The sequence below is a fragment of the Calypte anna genome, chromosome 4 (assembly GCF_003957555.1).
Source record: "Calypte anna isolate BGI_N300 chromosome 4, bCalAnn1_v1.p, whole genome shotgun sequence".
Taxonomy (NCBI): domain Eukaryota; kingdom Metazoa; phylum Chordata; class Aves; order Apodiformes; family Trochilidae; genus Calypte; species Calypte anna.
This window is the reverse complement of record NC_044247.1, coordinates 13914663-13939781: the sequence shown is the minus strand read 5'-3', so window position 1 is coordinate 13939781 and position 25119 is coordinate 13914663. Positions and strand designations below refer to the sequence as shown.

Below are 25119 nucleotides of genomic sequence, written 5' to 3'. Positions count from 1 at the left end.
AAAAGGAAAATTGTGTTGCAGACACTTCTTCCTCTTCAAATGTCCTGAAAGGAAAATGTCCATTTCTGAGCCAGGATGCTCTTGTGGGAGTGACACTGTGGTTCTTTTGGTTTTCACTCTGTGGGGTGGTTTTTTCCAAGTGTGGAGTTTTTTATCCCTTGGTTAAATGTAATTTAATTTGCAGGAAAATACTCCAGAAGAGTGACCTCTGTGGTTTCTAGGCTTCATATTCAAAAGATAGTGTGTTTTCTCTTGAGATGAATATGCATTCTTTAAAGAAACAGTAACTGCTCCATCTGAACTCAAATTCCAAATACACATTTTTTTAACATATTTTGTCCAATTAGTCACAGTTATTGCTTGTATATGGTATAGTGCTTAAGATTTTCTTTTAAAGTTGCTGTTATTTTGATTCCTATTTTTTTAAATATTAAGTAAGACATATTCATCCTTCTTTCCTGATTATGGTGATATTTACAACAGTTAATTCGATAATATCAACCAAAAGTAAAATTAGTCCTTTGTGAGCTAAATTTACATATGATATCTGAAATGGATTTTTTTCCCCCCAGGACTATTTCCTTCAGGCTTCCCAGTTGCTTTTTTCATGACTTTGAGCCCATTCAATCAGAGATGGAGCGATGGATGCAAACCCTATCAGCCCACTGTCAAAGTTAAACACGAAGTGGAATTTAACTTACACGAGTTCTTCTGATGAAAGTGAAGATGGAGGAAAGCAAAGGCAATCTTATGACTCAAGAGAAACTCTGACATGACTACAGCCAAGAGCTAAGACTCATTATAACAGTCATAGCCGAAAAAGAAAAAACATTGAGGAGTCTACTCAAGGTAAATTACTTTTCTCTTATCTGCTGATTATGGTTGTTTACTGTTTGATTATTTCCTATGACACAATCTGGGTGATGTCAGCAGCCAAGCAACATTTTCGGTTTTCAAAGGCTTTTAGTGGCAACCCACTTCTTACCCTATTTTTAAACATGCCATAGTATCAGAATTTAGGTCACTGGGGTTTTTTAAGTAAAACTGCTTTGCTAGACAGGTATTCTTGAGACCATCACATAAATTAGCTATGGATAAATATTTTTCTATTACAAGCTACTCATTAGTGTTGAATGATTAATTTTTTACTACCTTTGTTAAGTGAATTTTGGTGTAAATCAATGTTTTTAGGCTATCTCTGCATCTGCTTACAAAGCCTCTGAATAAATTCAGCTCCAATGATCCTTGTAACAAATTTCTAGTGATGTAACTAGCCAGGGCATTTGAACACTGAGGGCAACTGCTGTAGTGTAAGAAAAAAACCCCAACAGTTCAGTTTCTTTCTTAGCCCTTTGCATCATCAGGACAGAAGGCTAGGACAAATATTTGAGAACTTACAATGACAGAACTGAGCTTAGGAAAAGCTGCTGGTTGGTTTGAGGTAAAAGCTGAACACTGATGCTAAGGAAATGGGAAGAAATTAGCAGTTTTCTGCAGCTTTCCCTATAGGCACCTGCTTGTGTTGCATTAGCTCACTGTGTACAGACAAGTGACTTATGTTTCCTTAACTTTGTCACAAGTTTGGCTGGGATGGTGGAGCAGGGACCAATATTTTCAGGAATTAGAGTGTGTGCCAGAAAAGTGCCTTATCCTATAAAGGTCACAGCAAACAGTGTTCCATGGGTGCTCCTCCCTGCTCCTCAAGGAAGTGGTAGATTGATCTGTGATACGTGTGGGCAATACTCTCTCAGCTAAAGATGTTAATACTTATTAAAAAATAAAAAACCAAAGACACACACACCAAAAAAAAAAAACCTGAAACAAAACAAGGAAAAGACCCCATACAACAAAACGACACCAAAGCACACAGTCCCTCATCACTCACTTCAGAAAAAGTCTTTCCTAATTTTCTAAATATGAAAAGAATTTTGGGTTTTTTACAGGAAAAATAAAACCATAGGCTTTTTGAAGCTGGAGGATTTGTCTCCTCTGTGATTTGTGAGTTAATGCAAAAATTAAAATAGTTGTGCTACATAGTCCTTCCAGCATTCTTCCTGCAGCTATTCTGTATGGGTTACTTTGGGTTAAGGAAGATATGGCACATTTTTGTAACTGGAAACACTTTAAATGTACCTGTAGATTGCTTAAAGCAGCCACCTCATTACTGGGAACTATAGCTATGCAAACATAACCCCTGCATTGTCCCTCAGCTTTGGAAAAGCTCCTTTTGCAAAAGCTTTTGCAAGGCTTTGCTGGTGTTGGTATTCCTGTTAGCTGTAGCATCCCTAGCTTGGACACATATAAAAGGGTTGCAATCAGTCTGTTGCAGGCATAAGAACCAGGCTGGTGTGTCATATGTTGAATTTATTCTTCCAGAACATTGCCTCTGGAAGCAATGGCATTAATAAGTTTTGGGAAAAATGGTCAAATTAGTGTGCATTCTGCAAGAAGTTGTCAGGCAGGAACTTAAGCTCACTTATTCAGGACTGGCCTGGTAGGAATCAGGTTTATTCTTGCTCAGAACAACAAGGATTTCACACTCATGTTGCAAGATGATTTTATTGGCAATCTGTGCTCTGAGGTTTTTCCATTCGAATTAATTTTATGAGGCACTGGATGAATTTGCAGATCTATTTTACAAGCACTGATATTTCTCTTCTCAGAAGCAATACTATCTTGTATTTCTTCAATCTGAAGTATGAGGCTTGATGTCTGTGTTTGTAGAAAATCACTTAAGCCTATAGAGTAATTTATCAATATGCTGGGCATCACTTAAATGCTTGCTTGCCTCTAGGCACCTTCTATCCTGAATTGTCTGGGTCAGTGCATTATTATTTAATATAAACTGGTTGCTTTATTGCATTATTGAGCTTAAATGTGGTTTTAAAGATGTTAACTTGAGAACGGAGTTGGACTTTGCTTGTTGTACTCAAAATCTTAGTTTTCATTCGGCTTGGTGTAACTGAGTTAGTAACTGCTATGCTGAGTAGGAGTGATTGGCTTCCTGGGAATCCATCCCTGTATCTTTGCTGTGATTTAAATCATTTGGTTTTCCTCTGCCACAAATTGAACCTGAATGTTTGGCCTGGCAAGAAATACAGATTTGAAAGAGAAAACTGACTGAGCTCCAAATTCAAAGAAGAACAACAATGTTTGCAAAGCTGAGTGTGAAATTTCAGACTTCAGCCACAGTTTAATTTGATTGCAGTTCTGGCTGTTTCACAGTACAGGGCCTGAAAATGTGATGGTTGTTTGTGATTCTTGGTAGCTGGTCAGTCAATTTAAAAAAAAAAAAAAAAATCAGATTCACTTTTGGACACTGAATCTTGCATGAATCCACGGATCTCTAGAACTGGATGGAATTTGTTTTAAATCCATTTTTTTCTACAATTCCTTGTCGGAATCTTTACTAGTTTCTCTTTTGCACATCTTTGCAATATATATATATATATATATTAAAAAAAAAAAAGAAACAAACAACAACAAAACAAAAGCCCAGAAAAATCCTCAACAGAAACAAACAAAACAACAGAAAAAAAAATTAAAAAAAAGAAAGAGACAATTTAAAAAACCAAATAAAAAATGCCACAGGTCCAATTTTCAAAGACTTTTCTTCTGCAAGGAGAGCTAAAGGATGCCAGTGCTTCCCACTATTGCATAAAAGAATTGTCTGTATTACAGCTGAAGGGGACCCCAGATTTGTATCCCTGGGCAGTGGTGTAGCTGTTAGCTACAGCTGAGAAAGTGCCCTCTGCTCAATGAGGTGGATTAATGGGTTTCACAGTGAGGATAAAATCCATTAACTTTATCCCTGAAAGGTGTGGGAATAACTGAGAAAAGAGACACAGAGTAACACCTAGAATGAAGTGATAATGACAAAGGGGGGGGTGTCAATCAAAGAAGCTGCAGTGATGGAATCTGAGAGCAAAAATCTTTCAAAATTAAAAAATTAAGAGAAGCTTCTAATAGGAAGAAGTGTAGGGGTATCTGTAGAGATCTAGTCAGTTGTGTGAGCAGAAATACCAATTTAGATGTTTATGGAAACTGGAAGAATTTACATTGGCTATTTAAGCATGGTAGGTTATATAAATTAGAGTGGGCAGTCATCTGAATGTAGTAAATAGCTTTCAGAGTAAAATGATTTCTTGTTCATAATAGTGATATATCTCAGCAATTTCTGTGAAGCTTTTCATTATGAGCAGTTTTTATTTAATTGTTACTATCAATACTGAGGATTTATTTCTATGAGAAGTTTCAACTGGAATCTGAGATTATGTAAAATCGTTATGCATCAGTATTTATGTGATTGTATAGATAGAAAATCTGTATAAAGCAGAAAGCTACATGCCATGAACTGAAACATTTCCAGAATTCTCTAATATGTGCTGTAGAATTGAACTGTTGTTCAAGTGATGTTGGTATTTTGCCAAAAAATTGTGTCCAGGTTTTGTTTGAAAGGCCTCATCATGATGCAAATTACAGAAGTTTTTGTTTTCAAGTTTGAAAACAATACCCAAATACAGAATCCTCCCGATATTTTTGTGCTCCTAACAGAACCTGAAACTGTATCTCAAATCTTATTCTTCAAAGAGGATTGATTTATTAGTTGGTTTTTACACGTGTTGCAGGTAGAGACAGAAAATCTATTGATTAAGCAATGATTTCTATTCTTGTGGTCTCCTTCTTGTGCCCCTCCTGGAGAGTCCAGTGCAAGATTAATTGGGTGTCTGGAGTTAACTGCATCAGAAACTCAAAGTTATCTAACAGTTCCAGATTTAACAAATAACACGACAGGCTGCTTCAAGCTGAGCTCTTTCACTGGCCTAAAAACAGAAGCAGAAACAAAATTCTCTTGAAGAAGTCATAGACTGAAGAATTAGTGTTAATTGCATAATGTGTACATGATAAATTCATTCTCTTAGGCACTGGAATGTCCAAACTCCTTTTTAGCTGAAGATATGTAAGGCTGTCATACCTCATCCTGGCAAGAAGATTTATGAAGTAAATTTCTGGCATGCCCAGTATCATGTAGTTTGGGTATCTTGGCAAACACAGGAAATTAATTCTTGGGAAAAATGGTAAACAGTGTTTTATACTTTAAAGAGATGAGGTAGAATTGGCAGAAGCCCTCAGAAATATTGTTCTTGCTAGCAAACTCATTGGTGGACCTGGCTGTGAGGAAAAAAGTTTATGTACCATACCCAGATTGCACTTGTAACTTGTTTGTGACAGGTTTACATCATTAGAGATGTTTTCTTCCACAGTTTCCTCTGTTTCCACCAAAGTAAATATGAACAAAGCCAATGCTGACAGTACAAAACCATATTAAATGTTATTAAAACATATTAAATGAACATATTAAATGTTTTGTAGAGATGGTATATAAAATTATCTTCAGGAGCAACAGGAGAACAGAGCCAGCTAAATGGTAGAATCATTTTGGCTGGAAAAGACATTTAATATTTTGAGTGCCATGATTAACCTTACTCTGCTGAGGCTGCTGCTACCCAGGTCCCTCAGCACCCAATCTCCATATCTTTTAAACACCTCTGGGGATGAGGACTCCACCACCTCCCTGGCCAGTTTCTTCTAATATCCAGTCTAAATATTCCTTAAATTAATTCCTTTGGCTTCATGAAGAGCCCTGGGTCACAATGTGGGGAAGCTGGGCTCTTCAGGCGAAGGCCACTTGGGTTTCATTCTGGATTTTTTTTTAGCTCTCTGTTCTGCCATTTGATTCTCATTTCTCCCCTGGGTTCCATTCTAACAGTGGTGAGGTTCCATGGGCAGCATCAGAATTCCAGGGCTCAAAAACACTTTCCCTAAGAAAGAAAATGTCCATCTGGGGTGCAGAAATTCAGAATCTGTTTTGCTGTGCTTTAAAGTTCAGCAAATTGAAGCTTACCAGGAAGGAAGATTTAAACACGTGTAACTCTTAACATCATCTGAGCAGTCAGAAACAGGTTTATCATCAGAGCTGTAAATATAAGGCGTTCTGACAAGCACTGGTAAAAAATTGTCCAGTCAGGAAAATGCCATGGCAGTTTTTTGTCACCTGTGAAGTAGCAAAAGCTTTTTACCTAATAGCCACATTCTCTGTTTTCAGTTATGTACATCCACTCAGGGCAGCAGAGCTGCTTTGTGTCTCTTCCAGATTGTTGGAGTATGATTTTGGTTTAATTCTTCATATCCAATTGATGTGGAAAGGAAAATTAGCCAATCTTTATTAGCCTCACCCCCTAATTTGGGGTCTGTCACACTACAGTATAACATTCCACAAGTCTGTGTTCATATGAGCCCCTTGGAGGAAACTGATGCCAGCAGAGTGGCTGTGATTTTTTTATTGCTTTACTGGAAATTTGGAGCACTTACCTGGGTGAGTTTAGGCCTCTATGTTCTTTTAAACTTCAACAAAGAGCAGTTAGTAAAGGGAAAAATGTTATCAGGGTGCTAACCTGGTGGTTGTTGGAATAAGATGGAACAGTTCATTATAGCTCTTACCTGCTGGTTACACATTTTGGAGCCTTTACCAGTAGTAGTCATATGATAAAGAATAGTATAACTATTTATTGATATGTAAACAGGACACAGTAAAGTGCATTTTTAATGTTTGCAGCCAGACACCAGTAGTGTAGAGTGGACAAGAAAAAAAGTGTAAAATTAATAGAAAAAAAAAAACCTCTTAAAAGAACCAGTGTTATACAGGCTCTTAAATGTGGTAGCTTTGATCTCTTCAGCTAGGTGGGTATTTACTTCTTTTGTTCTCAGTGTTTTCTTTATGATGAGATTTGTGGGTTGATGGTTTTTTTTGGTTTTTTTTTTTTTTTTTTTTTTTTTTTTGTAACATTTAAGCTGCATGATTTGTTTAGAGCTGTGTATTGAGTTATTGTGGAAGGTGATTGTAGCAGAGTGGAATGAAGCACTTCTGAGCTCTGGAAGAGGAAGCAGGAACCAGGCTGATTATAAAGCAAAGCTATTATATTTGCAAGCACTTTGCTTGAAATACTGTAATTTAAGAAAGAAAATACAAAAACAACATAGAAAACTCCAAGCAACATAGTATTATAAGACAGGCCTTGTATTTTGTATAATTAGAATCTTTTTTATTATTATTTGTTTGCAAATGCCAGACATTGTAGACTTTTGCCTACAACAGTATTTTGCTAAGTTTAGGAAATCTGACAACTGAATTTAAGTGTGTTTTATACCTTCATAGTTTAAAGCAGGACTTGAAGCATAATGAAGAAGTGAACTCTGTGTAAGGGTACACAATACATCCCTCATCCTGTCTCATGGAAGGGTCTCAGCTTTCAGCAGAGGGTGATTTAAAGGTCCTTCACATTTCTGGGCTGTGCACTAGAGGAAGGAAATGACAGCTAATAAGCTCCATCTCCTGCTGCTGTATGTTACACCATCTGGTCTGAGTGTTTATGAGCTTCATGTTGTCCAAAAAAAAAAAAAATTACATATGAGGCAGAGTAAAAGATTTCCCACTCCTAAAGCTTTCGTGCATTCTCTCCTCCTGTATTCCCTTGCAGAAATTGGGATTCCTGGTGTGCTGTGCTTTGTTTGGCTATTTATGTTCTAAGCAACCTCAACACTGATGTTACTGTCTCCAAGAAAAAAAGACTGGAATGAGCAATTCCATGTGGCTTCCAGGGCTGGAGTCTTCTCCTCTGTATGGGGAGTATCTGCAAACTTGAAGGAAAGGAAAAAAAAAGCTGCACTTAGATGTAGACCCCCTCTGGATTGTCTGTCTTGATTTGCCAAATGGAAATTTCACTCATTGGAGTAACTGGGGTGAGGCAAGTGTATGTTTGGGGCTTCATTAAAATCTCATGGAGGGAATGGTTTTCCTTCCCCTCATCAAATCAAAATGCATGAGCAAACTCAAAAGTGCAATGAGGCTTTTCCAGGAGACTGGAGTGGGTGCTTCTGTCCAAAAAAAAACCAAAAACAACAAGCTTGCAACCTGATGTCACCATTCCTGTAATGCTGCTTCCAATTTCTATCTGCCTTATATGATCAAAAATAATTTCATTCCCATAAATAATTCTTTTGATATAAGAAGTGAGCATCCAAGAAAGGGGAAAACTGAGGGGAAAAAATGTACTGAGAAAGGAAATAAATTAGAAAAGGATCACAGAACATTTCCAATCCCCTGCTAACAAATCTCATCGAAGGAATGAAAAAACATTCTCCAAATGTTACACAAGCTTAACCATCCATTTGTCAGTGTACAAACACAAACAACAATCCTAATTTCCATTCTCTTCTCTGAATCAACAATTATCCATGGCATAAAATGCCAAAAATCATGGATTTAAAAATCAGAAGGTGAGGGTAACCCAGCCAGTGTAACAGAAACTGAGATACAGCAACCCACCAGTAACCAGTGCCCAGTACTACTGGAGTATCTACCTCAGAGGCTTCAACTTTTGACTTCATGTTTTGGAATGCTCTCTGCCTGCAATTACATCTGCAAAATGTTCTTGCTGTATTAACAACAGAGCCTCTTCCTACAACATTTAAAACTGCCCAAGAACATCAGTTGGAAGTTAAAACCAAGATATGAACAAACATCAAGACAAGGGAGTGTTACAGAACATGGGAACCAGAGAATGGCTCTGCCCTTGTCCTACAAACCTCTTGAATATACATAAACCTGCTGTGACTTTCATCTCACTCTTTTTGAAACAATAAGAGCTGTCTTTATCTGCTGGAAACTAGAAATCTAGTTTGCTTATCTGCATTTATAGAGCAGATGCTGAAAGAAAGCAGCATTTCTTCCCCAGGCTTCTCAGTTATGTATCTGTCAGAAGCTTTTGTACCTCTCAAAACAAAGCCCTGTCAAGAAGTAGCTCAGGGAGTCGATGACATTTCTGCCTATCTGGATAAACACCAGGGTGGGTGTATCTGAACTCATTTAGAGCTTGAATTTGTTTTTCTTTTGACAATGAGACTGAAACACTTCTGAACTGAGTTCTGGAGGTAGTTCTGGAGAATAAATTGTGCCTGTGTTCTTCTTGCAAAGTTTGTTTCGTTGGAAGCTCCTCAAAAATCAGTAGCCTGCTGGCTGCCACCCATTAGGAAAGCTTTGCAAGTAGATGAAGTATCTTTAGGTCAGATGGAAAAAACAGCATGGAAAGAGTAAGGTAGTGTTTAACACCAGCAGACTGATTGTTTCCCCACCATCCTGTATAACTAGACACCAGTTATAAGGAAAATAGTGAATCCTGAGTAGGGCTGATACAGTAACCCCTGGAAATTCTGTCTGAGACCAGGAAAAGTCCTGTGTCAAAACATAAACACCAAGAGAAGAAATCACCAAGAGATTACAAAGCCAGCAAACTCAACTGGTAATATTTGCAGGGTATAAGAGACACAAATGTCAAAGGTTATATATTTTTTTTAAAGATTAACTCTGCTTTATCTAGTAGTAATGTACTGGAATGCAAAACTAGGAGGGAAGCATCACTCTCTTACTCTAGAAGTATAGCATGAATTGTGTGGAGCTTTCCTTGCAAATAAAATTAGTGGGAGGCTTTATGTTTCATGATTCAGCCGTGGTTTGCATCACTTTCCTAATAGGACACTTCTGGAATTAAAATGACAGAAAATAAACAGTACAGAGTGGTGAAATAATTTTTTTAAAAACCTGGAAATGCTCAATTTGTTCCTGCTGCCTTTTGGACAAGCAGCAAGGCCATAGGAGGGGGCTGCTGGAATGGGTGCAGTTTTCCAAGCTGTTAAGAAGCCAGCATGGAAGGAAAAATGATCTTAAACATCCCATAAAATTCATTGCAGATTCATGAACTTTCTGCAGAATTTCTGTTAATAAAATGGGTGGTAATCTTGTTTTTTGAATGGTTCTGAATTTCAGCTCTTCCATTGAAAGGAGAATTCTTTATTCAGTGGTTTTGCTGTAGCAGGAAGAGCCTTTCTTGCTCCTGAGGCTCGATGAGCTGCTGGCCTCTCCATTGCCTCACACAAGACTGAGCTTCCTCTCTGTGGGTGTGTGTCCCACCTTTATTGGCCCCCTGGTAATAGGGGGCCTGTCCTAACCAGGCACAGGTGGACTCACACCCACTCTTTGACAACTCGAGGCACCTGGTTTATCTTGTTTCTCTACAGTTTTGCCACACTTTTTCTCACTTATGCATATATAATTTAAGATTGATTCAAACAAACAGAAATGCATGGGTCTAAAAGTGACCTAAATAAGGAAATAAATTACCCAGTGTGCTTAAATGCCATGATTTATCAGAAGGTTTTATTTGATCTTTCTATCAGTTCTCCAGTATTAATGGTTTTGGTTTCCTGGTGCAGGTGTAAGGTTCCTATGGACAGCAACAGAAGCAGCAAAATATTTGCCAGAAAGTCTTAAGGCTCCCTTGCTAAATATTTGAATAGGATGAAATAGATTGGTGTTTAGAGGTCCATAAAAACTGGAGTTTCTCTTCATTTTAAATTATGGTGCAGAGATTATTCACCTATTATTTTCTTAACAGCTTAATGTAAGAAAATGCATCTTAGAAGCAAATTTTGTTATGTTTAAAAATTATGCAAATGCAAATAACAGTGACCATTTAGAGCTATGTTAATTTCTCAAGTAATTCAATTTTTTTAGTCATAATTTTTTTTTCTAACTCTTAAATTAAAATGGAAGCTCACTTGTGCTTTCACTGATGAACTGTGGAATTTTGTACTTCTGGCACCATGCAAGAGGCTTGCCTGGTTTCATTCAATGCTGTTCAAGAAAGAGGTAAATAATCAAACTAAGCATTCTTGTTATCTACAACCACAATTAACAACACCAGTGCAGAAAAGATGTAGTTTTCTTTTTTCAGATTTCTTTTTGTGGCCTGTAAAACATGCATACTCTTTTCTTAGGGAAGTTAGTCTTTAAATTCTGATCAAAGAGCAATTTTAAGCATTGTTAAAACAATTGCTTTCATTTCAATTTGAACATCTCCAAGTCCTTCCTTCTTTTCAAACACTTGCATGAAATTACTTCCAATTGCTACTTAAGAATTTTTAGTAGAAATTCAAGGACTATATATTGCCCTACATGAAATAGGTTATTCTGTTTAGCTGGAAGCAGGAATTAATTTGAAAATTTCTCAGTTACAATTTCCTTTTGTTATTTCTGTGGGAGTTTTCCTATTTCTGACTACAGTGCTGCCTGCATTGCTTTAAGGTAAAATCTTTCACCCTACCCTGTTTAGTCCAGAAAAATTCCCATTTTTTTTTTTTTTATCTGAGATTTCACTGAGATGTAGATATTCAAAGAAATGCAGAAATCAGAAGTATGTGCACATGCTACTTTTGGACCAATTTGGGGATTTTTATTGCAATTGGAGTCAGTTACCAAGAGTTTAAATAGATAAATATTAGATATATTTTCTAATAATTGCCCCCAGAGGTATTCCCTTGTGCTGCTTGGAAAATGGGTTAGAAGTTCCCTCTTGCTGCGGTTCCTTTTCTCATTGTGTACTTCAGGACAGATTTCAAAATTGTCTTTGAATTTGTGCAGGCAGGTGCATGGAATTAAAAATTTCAGGTATTTCAGTTGAGAAAGGAAGAAAGGAATTTATTTCCTGTTCTTAGAGGATGAATCTTCATTTCTGTGAGCATATTCTGGAGCTCCATTTTGTCTGTTACCTATTGTATGATATGAATCATGATGAACATATCTATCTGCATGGAGAGCACTCCTGTCTCTGGCTCTGCCATCACAGAAGGAGATGGCATCGAAGAACAGAGATCTTTGTCCCTCCAAACATATTTTTTTTCCTCCTGTGTATCCAGCCTTTCAGAGTTAGTTGTATTTCAGAACTGTTTACTGAGTTCTAGTGAAAAAAAGTTAAATGAGCCAAAGGAGTAAGAGATTTACTGGAGGATCTGTTTGCATGAAGTTATTGAGCTCACCACAGTTTAATGTCAAACCACATTCATGTCTGTGACAAAGGACAAAGCACATCCTTCATCTGACCACTTAAAACAGGAAAAGCTTTCAGAACTCTGCTACTACTATGAGTAAAGCTTACTCTGACCACACTAGGTTAGGAATCGTTTCAGGAATGCATGATGCCAAGAGGATATTTTGATGGGCTGCTTGGTGGTTTTCATTGCTACCTTATCATTCAGACATAGTTTGAGGAACTTAGCAAGATATTTTGGGGGCTATTATTCATCTTCTTAAAAATTAAAATCATAGGTATTAAATTCCTTATCAAAGGAATGATTCATTTTTATGGGCTTGAGGTTTTGTGGTTGTGACACTGACAAGTAGTTTTGTATTTTGCTTTGGTCCTTGGATTAAGACTGTTCGTTTTCTGTAAAACTTTTCTCTGCAAATACAGAGAAAATTAATTTTATATTTCTGCCTTTGGATAAAAAAATGAAAAACACAAGTCTAGTTTTAATGCTAATTCTGTATGAAGTCAGTCCTTTGGCTTCACTAGTCATACTACTGTAAATTAGAAAATAATCTTTCTGTCTTTAACAACAAAAAAATTACATTAGACATTGTAGCACCTGTCAATACATAACCTTGAGCAGCATCTTGTCAGCAGTGTGTAGTCAGAGGTTTTAGAAAGGAAATGTTTGTAGGGCTTCTTTGGCTGGCTGCATTCAGACTCTCAAAGGATTAATGGAACTGTTGATTCTAGGGATACAGTGAGAATTATGCTTCTAGGTGTGACATGAGTTGAAGCTCATACTGTACTAGTGATTACTTAATGTTTGCAATTAAATGTTCTCTATTGATCTGTAGGGTTTAGGTGTTTGGGGAGAAGGCTGCTTAGAGGTTGCTTTTATATTGTGAAATGTTCTTAGAAAACGGATCTGCTTTCAGAGAATAAAAACAAACAAAAAAAAACAACCAACAAAAACCAATCAAAAAACTAGATCTACTGACTGAACTGCTTGTCCATCATTGTCCTAACTGCTGAATCAAACTTCTGAAGATCTCACTGATGCAGGCTTTTAAAATATCTCTTGGAGGCTCCCAACACGACAGACAAAAAACCACAAAAACAAATTAAAAAAAAAAACCAAAATCCAACTCTCTTACTTGAGTCACATCACATCATGGTGGCTGTTGTGCCTTTGGGTTTTGTGCCTTTTTTTTTTTTTTTTTTTTGAAGTGTCTGCCTCTGAAAGTGGGGATTGCCCTGAGTGAGCAAGGGCTTCTCTGACAGGAAAAGATTTTGGAGTAGTGGAGAAAAGGGGAGAGGGTGGCATCAGATACCTCAGGGCTAATTACTTCTTCTAGAAATGATAGTAATGTATTTATTGGAGTAGATCTGAGTGAACCTTCAGGCATATAAAAGCTTTTTTAGCTGATTTGCAACTTTATGTTTAGATACTGACATGGGGGATGATAGGTCTGCCTGCTGCAGGCTGTGAATTCCTGGCACCCCTCTGTGTCTTGAAGCTGCAGTAGATCTCAGTCCAAAGTGAGCCCTTTCTCCTTTGGCCAACTTCTCCCTTACATTATTCCCACTCTCCAGTGAAGTATTATGAAGACTTGAGTTCAGCCATGTGATGAATATTCATTTCACAGATAATTATCATCATCCTTGAGCAGCTCCACTCAAATAAACCAAACTTCTCACACCACTGATCATTGCTGTCACTGTTTTGGCAGCATGAAACTTCTGGTTCAGTAATGCTCCATTGTCTGTGGCATCAGATTTGGGTGAAGTGACAGTGATGAGGGTTATAAAACTCTCCCTTTATACAGTTTTTGATGTAGGAAAAAGAAAAGCAAGGCACTTGCCACTCAGCTTTCCATGACCTGCTTTAAATCCCACACCTGAATGTGAACATGAACAAGGTGCTTCTATGCTGGAACTTGGTGCTCTGATTTAGATTTGTTTTGTGGTCAATTGAGTGTTCAGACATGAATTTCAGTCATTTCAAGTTTTGCTCAGGGATTGTAGTTACTAAAAGACATCTCAGTCCTTAAACTGGCTATTGGAATGGATTTATGTAGACTGTCACTTGAGTAGAATAATATTACTAGAAAGTTACCTGTATTTCAGTTTAATTTTGTCATCTTTTTAGAAGAATTGTGTGCATAAAATGTAGTCTAATGTCTAGTAATTCTACTAAAGGAGAAAAGCAACGGAACATAAAGACTGTTTTCTCTATTTTGTGTAAATATTACTAAAATGAGTAAAAGTGCTAAATAATGAGTAGCTGCTGTAGCAGCAGGATGGGATCAGTCACTGTCTGAAGTGGTCAGAGTTCAGTAGCAGATTCTGTGCTAGTGAGGAATTTACAGACTTGGTGTCTTTGGCAATATTCAACACAATTTTACAGTTTTCTTTTCATTAATCCATTGAAATTTAACTTCAAAACATGCTTAACAAATCTGCCTGTTATGATTTCAACAAACTAGTCTGAGCAAGAAGACAGGGGAACTAAACAGGAAAATCCTGACTTGTGACATTTTCTGGCCAGTATCTCCTCAAGTTTTCATTTCATGTTCTGTGTTCTGTTCTGGTGTCCATCCGTTTATTCCTTGCTCTTTCTACATTCCATATTTTGAACTGAAACAAACCAGGGAGATCTGGGAAGAGGACAGTGATAAGGGATGTTCATACTCTTCTGAATGTGTTATTGACAAGATGGTTCAAATAAGTACTTTTTATTAGCCTGGTGAAAATGGTTCTTTATTCCTGTGCTCACTGTCTTCATTGCTACATGGCAGGTCACTGTTTATCCTTGGGTTTGAGTCATCCTCATGGTCAAACCCACTGAATCCAGGCTCTTCCTTTCTTCCTTCCCCCTCCACTAGGAGCTCTGTACTTTAAATATCTGCTCCTAATCCAGTGTTCAGTTCTTCATGTGATAACTGAAATAGGAATTGGGATGGTTTATAACAGTTCCTCTGATTTGACTTGAGTCAGAGGATCTTGCTATGTTTTTAAAGAGAAGTGATTTAAGCTCCTGCAAACAAATGTGGGTTTTTTCCACTCATAAACACTTCTGGATATGCTGCTTTCATCCTTTGCCAGTTGTCCCCATCAGCTGTGCTGTTTATTTCCCATTTGCTCTGTCACTGCTGTGTCTAATATTGGGCACAGTACGAGATGGAGCAGCTCAGGAAATGGTGAAGCAGCTGGTAGAGAAATGAGACAATACTAAATGGTGGATAATGGGAAAAAGGCAAAATCCACATGTGATTTGTACCCTGTAGGGGGAAGTGTTTCTTGTGAAGTCTCTGAACTCAGCAGGCTTGCATGAAGCAGCTTTGATAGGAATAAACAAGGAAAAAGAACTTGAAGATCTGTTTAAAACATAATGTTGTCTGTTAGAAGAAACCTTTGTAAAAAAGGATATTTAAGCATTTCCTTTTATTTTTTTTTTCATGTGAAAACAATTCCTTTCGTAACTAGAAAGGAATTTGAGTTCAAAAGCCAAAAAGATGTTGGCTTTTATTTTTGTCTGATACGTTCTTTCCCCTGTAAAATAGTGTTAAATACAAATGTCACACTCATCTCGACTTACACGTTTTTACTCTTTTTGTTTGTTTGCCTTCTCCTTAGTGTAGTAACTGGACATGTGAACTGTACTTTTCAGTACATGAAATAGTTTCTGTTACAGCCTGAAAAGCTGCCAGAGACAGGGGCCATGTCAGCTGCCAAGACCAGGTAGAGAGAAGAGGGCTTAGGAGCCAAACCCAGAGCTTTCCTGGGGACCACAGGATGGACCCCCAAGGTCACCTAACAGTAGAGCTAAAGTTTTTATAGAATAAAACCAGAAGAATTGAGACTCTTAACATTTCTGTAGCTTTCCAGTTCTTCTGTGAGCAGCATCATGCTTTGGAATGGCTCAGCTGCAGGACAGGGCCCTCTTCTGCCTCTCCCAACACCGGGCTCTGTTAGACATTAAAGCACAACCGGGTTATGTAAAAGAAAGAAATATTTCCTTTTTTTTTTCTGATTAGCCTTAGTGTTGAGTTGATATCTGCACAGATTCTTTTAGTAGTATTTATAAATTTCTTTGAACATGTTCCAATACACAGTTGCTCTCATTTTTCCTTGATTCTGGTATTTCTCTGGAGTCTCTGTTTTGAGTGCTATCTCCCTTATGTGTCCCTTTTCTGATCATGTCTTAATTACATTTTTAATGCCTTCTGTGTTATTGTTCCCACCACCTGAATTAGTTCACTTTCAACTGACTGAATTTTTTAATCAGGAAGCACAAAGTATTCCCAGCAATTCAGAATGGGAGCTTTGTTTACCTGCCTATGGCAAGCTTTCTTTCAGGGCATGGCAGAGTTTACAGGGTTGCTGTAGGCTAATCTGCTCCTTTGGTTTGATTTATTGTCTTTGGGTTAGAGTATTCTCAGCTGCTGTTGAGGCTCATAACTTTGGCTCTTTCCAAGCATCACTGATCAAGCAGCTTTACAGAACCAAGAATTATGGTGAGCTCCAGGCTTTCAGTTGCCTGCTGCTACAGCATCCAAGTGTGGTACCTGTGCATCTTCTGATCCACAAATGAAATGTCTCACAGGCAGCTGCTGGAAAACTTCAGAAGCAGTTTGGATGGGGAATGTTAATGCTGTGGGTAATTCCCCTGACATTTTTAAAGCTGTTAAGATCCAAACCAATAATTTCATTTTCTAATTTCCTTTCTTGCGATTTGTCTCTAACGAAGTTGTTGACAAATTCTTCCTATCTCACATGAGGTATTCAGCCTCTCAGCCATCTTCACAGACCTTAACAATACAAATATATTTTGTTATTTGATGATGAAGTGGCTTTGGTTTAATTGTGAATAGTCAACTTTCCCATTAGAAGGAACTGGTGCTTGCCTGCTAATTTTCAAAGGTGAGCAAAGTCAGTGACTTGTTACTTCCCAGGTATCAATTCTATGGCTGTGTGAAAGCTAAAAATGCCATGTGGTTAAATCACAGGCTAGAGTGTTCAAAAGCACTGACTAGAATAGCTGCTAAAATGAATGTTATATATGCAAATAAACCACTTATTATTTTTAAACAATTAGAACTCATATTAAGAAAGGGTGAGGAAATCAAAGAGGTCTAGAGCTAAAAAAAATTAAACAATTACCCAGAATAAAAAAATACTGAAGTTGCTGTTTTGTTGTAGTGGCTGTGATCCCAAATTTGAATAAATTTTTGTGACAGATCATGGGTACTCACAGCACTTGTTTAAATTTCATGAAAATGTACAGAAGCCTTTTGATTTCATGTGCTTTGAAAGTTTTCTTCTATTTAGTTCCCTTTGGTGCAGCACAGGAGCAATGCTACATCCTTTTTTAGAGCTTTGCATCAAACCTTGTGGTGGAAAATTTTGTAGTACCATATTATATGCTTGGGAACTCTGTTATTCTAACACAAATGTTTCAGATTTTCATCTTTTCTTGGTAACTATGATGTGCATTTTAGGGTAAATAAGCTTTAAAACTATTTATTTGACTTAAATAATAATGATGTTGTGTGATACTGTTATAAGGTAACCACAGTGTATTTTCTGTGGGTGCACACCTGGAATGATTCCACTGTTTTCAGCTGAGTTACTTTGCTTCACCTTGACAGTGTAAAACCAAAAAGTATCCCATTTCATAGTTGCTGAAACAGAATATAATAGTCTTTATCATTTATATAGTTCCTTACAGAAATATAGTGTAGGATAAACAGTACCTGGCAATATTAGAAAATCTGATAAAGATCTTGGAAGGAAATTAGTGAAACAGCTGGAAAATAATTACTGTGATTGTATGTAGCAAAAATAAGAAATGTAAAACTGATTATTTCCATTAACAACTTATCATATTTAACTCCAGTAGAGCTGACCTGTAGTTTTGAATTACTGCTAGTGAACTCTCTTTGGTAAACTGAACACTTGAAGAAAGAAGGGAGTAGAAGTGGTCAGAATTTTTTGAAGGCAGTTTAATGCCCCATTTCTTGATCAGATGGAACAGTTGATGACAAACCCCTCAAGAGTTTTTTGGGGGGAAGATGGGTTATTTGACTGACAAGCTGTATCCCCAGTTGGTTCATCAAATGGAAGGGAGGTGCCAAGTTGTCTTTTATAACTTCTCCTGTAGGTCAGATTGGCAGCTGGATGTAATTGGATGTGAGTGGAAGTGCTGAAGACTTTTGCACATGCTCATGCTCTTCCTTCCTCTTCCTTCTTCCAAGCTGAATCTGAAGGATGTATTTGCTCCTCTAAATGTTATTTAGCAGTTCAATCTAAATTAAAGAACATCCTAAGTAAACATTAATTTATTAAGATCGTGTCAGATAGTGTCCACCACATGTAATTTTTGCAATATCTTGGGAGAAAACAAAAGAAAATGCAAATATGTGCACCCATTCTGGGATTCTCTGTGTGTATCTGCTTGCTGTGACCAGCAGACTTGGAGACACTGGAAGCTTGTCAAGTTTTATCCAAGTAATCAGAAAGGGTCAAGCATTTATGTTTCCAAAGTACTTGTTCTGGTTCATTGAGCTTCCTGACTTCTCAGAAATCCCAGCAAATAGTTCACCCTTCAGAGCCAGGGGTGTTTGTCACAATTTACAAAGCTCCTCACTCTTGCAGCTGATGATATTGCCTCTCCCTAGCAGCTTTTTACTATTTTGGTTCCCATCAGCCATTTTCTGCTCTGAATTTCCAGCACATTCACAGCAAAAAGAATAGACCACATATCCCAACCCTGTCTGAGCTCTGTTGGTTTGGAGGTGGGTGATTGCTTGCATTGAAATTCTTCTTCCTTTTTCCATCCAGGACCAGCCACATGCTCAAGGGTGGTAGAATATGGAACCAGCAGCATCCTCCTTCTCTACACAGTATTTGCCCAAATGTCCTGGCTGCTTGTTAGCTTTCCTAACCCTTCTGCTCTGTTATTGAGCCTTTGACTGAAGACAAGATCTTTTTGCTAACAGCAGATCTTGGGACCTTGTATCCCAGGAGAGTGTAAGTGCTCCTTTCCTTGCTTGTGTGATGACACCAAATGATCTTTGTGCTTCTGTTCATCCTAAGGGGATGCTGGTGACTGCCTTAAACATCACCCCTTCCTTCAAGGGATTTTGCCTCTGGGTTCTTAGACCTCTCTGTAGCATCTATTCAACTCAAATGATTTTTTTCCTGATTTTCAGTATCTTCAAAAGTTTGTCAGTTGTAATGTGAACAAGTGCAGCTTTGCCAGTCCAGACTTGCAAAGTCTTTTTCTCACACCTGAAACAACTCATTCCCTGAGAATTCCCTAGAGCTGGCACAGGGTGATACAAACTTCCTTCCCCCCTTCCCTCTCTGCCCTCCGTTCATGGCACTTCAAAGGAAAATGGGTGGTAGCACCCATGATACTCTCTTAAGCACTTAAAATTATTTTAGAGCCTCTCAGTTGTTGGTGAAAATGAAGGTGAGGAGCTGAGATACTCCAATCATCCTTTTTGAGCAGCATCTGTGGGCTGAGTGCCCAGCTCTGTTGACTGTCCCATCAGTAAAGGAGAATGTTTCTGGGAAATTTCTGTTGGTAGAAGCTTCCTAAAAGTATTTCCATCATCACAAAGAAAAGCACTTGCCAGATGCTTACTCTGAGACAATCACACATACCTGAAGCCTAAGTGCTACCTTTACCTGGCCCACTGGCTTCATAGATTTATAAATCCACTTCTGGATTTACAGTGCTGTAAATTAAATCAGATTTTAGACTTCTAAATTTTTAAATGTCTTTCCTTCTAATGCTAAGACAGTGAAAAGTATAATGATACCTGCTTTGCAGATATTTTTTTTAATAAAGCTTTGATGCTCATGTATTTTAAGTGGTTCAATTGGAATTTTAAAAGAGAAACAGTTTCAATATTTTTAGAAGCAAAAGGTGCATTCTTAAAATATTTTATGAAACAGAATCAAAACTGTTGGTGGAAATTAATTTTGTATTTCCATCTTAAATTATATTAGAAAATTATACCTGTCATGAAACCTCGAAGATTGATGTTTGAATGAAAGTGATTCTGCTTCAAATCTTGCTGTGTTCAGAAGTTACTACTAGAAGAGCATTTTGGAGTTGAATTCAAGTTTGCAGGGATATGGCAACAATCTGAGGGTAATTTCACTTTGAAGAATGCAAGTACATACATTACACTCTGATTAATAATTCTGTCAGTCTTTCTTAAGGGCCATGAAGACTTTGAAACAAGTTGCAAACACAACCTTAACTTTGCCTGTTAAAAACTGCAAGAATCCTGGAGTAAAACTTGCAGTACTTTGCTGTTTCACACTTTTTTAATCTTGAGGAAAGACATTTGTTGGTGTGAAACTATATCAGAGAAACATTTGTTAATCTGCTGTAGATTATTTTGATTTATGTTTCTGCTGTCCTTCATGTAAGTTCTGTTCAATATCTTCATTGATGATTTAGATGAGGGGATTGAGTCCATCATCAGCAAGTTTGCAGATGACACTAAGATGGGGGGGAGTGTGGATCAGCTGGAAGGCAGGAGGGCTCTGCAGAGGGACCTGGACAGACTGGAGAGTTGGGCTGATTCCAATGGGATGAGGTTTAACACGGCCAAGTGCCGGGTCCTGCACTTTGGCCACAACAACCCCATGGGGAGCTCCAGGCTGGGCACAGAGTGGCAGAAAGGGACCTGGGAGTCTGGATTGACAGGAAGCTGAACAGGAGCCAGCAGTGTGCCCAGGTGGCCAAGAAGGCCAATGGCATCCTGGCCTGGATCAGGAACAGCGTGGCCAGCAGGTCCAAGGAAGTGATTCTGCCCCTGTACTCAGCTCTGGTGAGGCCACACCTCAAGTCCTGTGTCCAGTTCTGGGCCCCTCAGTTCAGGAAGGATATCGAGGTCCTGGAGCAGGTCCAAAGGAGGGCAACCAGGCTGGTGAAGGGATTTGAGCACAGATGCTATGAGGAGAGGCTGAGGGAGCTGGGGCTGTTCAGCCTGGAGAAGAGGAGGCTCAGGGGAGACCTCATCACTCTCTACAACTCCCTGAAAGGAGGTTGGAGCCAGGGGGGGGTTGGGCTCTTTTGCCAAATGACTTTCAACAAGACAAGAGGACATGGTCTTAAGTTGTGCCAGGGGAAGCTTAGGTTAGATATTAGAAAGAATTTCTTTATGGAGAGTGTGATCAGACATTGGAATGGGCTGCCCAGGGAAGTAGTGGATTCTCCATCCCTGGAGATATTTCAAAAGAGACTGGATGTGGCACTCAGTGCCATGGTCTAGCAACCGCAACAGTGGTTCAAGGGTTGGACTCGATGATCTCTGAGGTCCCTTCCAACCCAGCCAATTCTATGATTCTATGATAAGTCTTGAGTTTTTTTAAGTGAAAAACTTAAGAAAATCTACAGTCTAAGTCTGTGGCTAGCTTTAATTTTGAAAAGTTAATGACAAGAAGAAAGGATCCATGATCTTTTTTGTCCCTGAAATGCATACACAGCTGTCAAAACTTGTAAGTGAAAAACTATTTCAGAACCAAGGAATCTTTACAATTCTTGAAAGAGAATTATAATGCTTTCCTCTTAGAACAGAGTCTGTTGAAAGAGAAAATCTTTTTTTCTTGAAAATTGGTAATATCCTAATAGATCTGTGCATATGGAAATGAACATGTAATTGAATGTATTGTAAGACAAGCTTTTCCAAAATGTGTTTCAACTATAGCATGAGAAGAACTGAATTTATCCTCACAAATGATACAGAGGTTCTTTCTCATCTGTGGTAATTAGATTTTTTTTTCCCTTTTGTCTTTAATAGGGTAGAGTTAGTGTGGTCATTATTTGAGATTAAGTAGGTTTCCTTTAACAGAAATTTAGGTTAAAAGCTAACTCTTGGCATTTGCTATGGTTTTATAACTCTAAAATTCATTAAAGGAGAGATATTTATGAGTACCTGCAATATAAATTTCTGTTTAACAGAATCTTATGAATGGAAGTGCTTTAGCTTATAAAGCCACACTTCAGGAGCAGGAAAGGCCATAGCCAGTAAGACTTAAAATTTATTTGAACTTGAAGGATTATGTTCCTACTCAATCTGATAATGACAAAGTTTCTTTCTAAATTAAACTGAGACCCACTGCATCCACACAGTACCTGCAAAAGCCTTCTCTCTAGCATTGTGCTTGGTACTCTTTGAAAAACAAAATCTCTAACAGAAAACAATCCCAGTGATCTGCAGAAAGAATGTTGTGCTTCTGGGGAGGAGAGAAAGTTTGTCTGGATCCTCATAGGATCAAGATGATTTCCATGAAGAATTCGAGAAGCACATTTCCTTATTCATGTTGATTTTAATAGTGATAAAAATTGTTATTAATATCTGAGCACTACAGGAGCATTTTAAAAAACAGACTGTCTGGTCCTGCCCTGTTTCTCTAAATCTGAAGAGTTAGTCTGAAGAAGAGACTAAAAAGATATTTGCTCTGAGGCATGGGTTGAAACCTCATCCTCTGGTTCCTTTGGGGAAGGACCTGAAGTGTAAAGAGCTTCTTTCTTTCTCATAAATTTCACATAACAGTTTCCTGAAAGTGCAGTCTCCTTTCCTAATCCCTTAGCTGCCTAATCTACAAATTTCAGGAAACTCCTTAGTGTTATAGCAAACTCTAATTCCTCTTTGATTCTTTTTTTTAATTTGTAATTCCTGGGGTTTTTCTTAAATTCTAGCATCTCTGGTGGCAACTGGAAACTGTAAGAAAATAAACTACATAGATAGGGGTATGCAAAGAAAAGTTGAAATACAGTAAAAGAAATGTGCAATATCATGGATTTGATACATCACAGGATCATATCTCAAATAGTACCTTTTATCTGTGTGTAAGATGTGTATCAGATTTTTTTAAATTAAATGCAAATGAGATTTGGGGGGGGCTGTGATAGTATAATTGGTGATAAACATGAGATTTCTAAAGCAAATTAATAGTCAGTGTAATGTGCTTGTGCAGATCAATTGATTTTTGGCTCCTTCCTCAGTGATTTTCATACAAGTGGGTACTGAAGTTTAATGTCTTTCAATTATATTATCCTAGGAAAGCTGTGGCATGTTCTCAACTTGGAAACAAGTAAGATCTTAGGCTGCATGGGATATAAACACACAAAGACATCCCAGAGTTATCTGGCAGGTTGTGTTACACGAGCAGCTTTATGAAGCAGCTTAAGATCTCTTCCCATTTAATTCTCAAGTCCAGCATCCAGCCAGCAAACCAGGGTCCTCAGGTGAGAAATGAACAATTTCAAGGGCTGTTGAACACACTGAATTCAGCAGAGTGCTCAATAGCCCTCAAAATTTCTCATTTAGGAGGGTGCATATGTATTGCTTCCAAAAATTAATGGGAACTTCACTTTCCCCATTTGATTTACATTTCTTCTTCCTTTGCTCCCTCTCTCCTTCTCACTCCCCCAGTCTCCTCTGCCATGAGGAGCTGGGCTGCCTTTCTTCTCAGCTGGAACTCCATTCCTTACACTGATAAAACCAGGGGTGTAAATTCAGTGTGAAACAACATAAACATATTCACAGTGGGACACTAGGAAAGCCCAAACCCTTCACTAACCCCAAAGCCACAGTTTCTACATTTGCATCCTCAGTATTGATTTTCTGTGTGTTTGGGTGGAGAGAATACTCAGAGTAAGAACCACCAAGAATCAAGAATAAAAGAAATTTGTGTATCTAGACTATTTAAAGAAACTTTAAAAATATCTAAGTCAGAATTGCTGAATCCTATGAGAGGGTTCATAAAAGGCACATTAGAGCAAAGTGTCCAACTATTCCAGTTTTAATTTATTTATATATTTCTGCAAGCTCTTTCTCTGGTTGAACAGATATGTAAGTTAGGTAATTTAGGTAATATTATTTGTCATTGTGTTATTAATGCAAAATAACATTTTTCCATAAGAGAATAGGAAAATTTGAAAGGAAGGTTCTTTTTGCACACCTCTGTGTATAGATTAGTTTTGTTATGTACTCTTATGTACTCTCTTATGTACTTTGTTTGGACAGTCCTCTCCTGATTTTAAATATTTATTGAAAAAAAATTTCTATATTAAAAATATAAATAAAATTTAATTTATAAAAATAAATTTATAAAATAATATTTATATCTTAATAGCTTGAAATCAGCAAAATTCTTGGCAGATAGCAACAGTGCAGAAATTCCTGATGCTGTCAGTCCACTAACTTTGCAGAAATCTGATGATTGAAATGCTGAGATAATTGAGATCTGATAATTAAAATGCAGTTTGTTTGTTTTTTTAATGCACCCATCCTTCTTGCCTTTCCTTAATCATTAGATACTTTGTTTCTTTGTACATTACTTTTTGTGAAAAAAAATTAACCAGTGAAGAGCAAAATACCTGTATTTTTGACAGCTGTGTTACAGCAGGCTCCAGAGGTGTCAGTCCTATCATAGAATCATAGAATCATAGAATCATAGAATCATAGAATCATAGAATCATAGCATTGGCTGGGTTGGAAGGGACCTCAGAGATCATCAAGTCCAACCCTTGAACCACCGTTGCGGTTGCTAGACCATGGCACTGAGTGCCACATCCAGTCTCTTTTGAGATATCTCCAGGGATGGAGAATCCACTACTTCCCTGGGCAGCCCATTCCAATGGCTGATCACCCTCTCCAGAAAGAAATTCTTTCTAATCTCCAACCTAAATCTCCCCTGGCACAACTTAAGACCATGCCCTCTTGTCTTGTTGAAAGTCGTCTGGGAAGAGAGACCAACCCCCCCCTGGCTCCAACCTCCTTTCAGGGAGTTGTAGAGAGTGATGAGGTCTCCCCTGAGCCTCCTCTTCTTCAGGCTGAACACCCCCAGCTCCCTCAGCCTCTCCTCATAGGGTCTGTGCTCGAGTCCCTTCACCAGCCTGGTTGTCCTCCTTTGGACCTGCTCCAGGACCTCAGTATCCTTCCTGAACTGAGGGGCCCAGAACTGGATACAGGACTTGAGGTGTGGCCTCACCAGCGCTGAGTACAGGGGCAAAATCATCTTCTGTGTACTTTCATAACTGCATACTTTTTTCTCTCCTTACTGTTCATCGGAAACAGTGAATTTCATGTTAATGTTCCCTCATTTCTCTTGTGAATGTGTCTTTTTGGTAAGACTAAATCTGTGATAAACCCTCACTTGAACT

General features: G+C 38.0%; 1 protein-coding gene across 1 annotated transcript in view; it reads left to right on the top strand.

Annotated features, from left to right (window-relative positions):
* Positions 1-633: 633 nt before the first annotated feature.
* TENM1 (teneurin transmembrane protein 1) overlaps positions 634-25119 on the top strand; it is a 228218-nt gene continuing 203732 nt past the window's right edge. Inside the window, exon 1 of the mRNA XM_030448930.1 lies at positions 634-849. The gene's annotated coding sequence lies outside the window, so the exon portion shown is untranslated. The remainder of the gene's footprint in view (positions 850-25119) is intronic.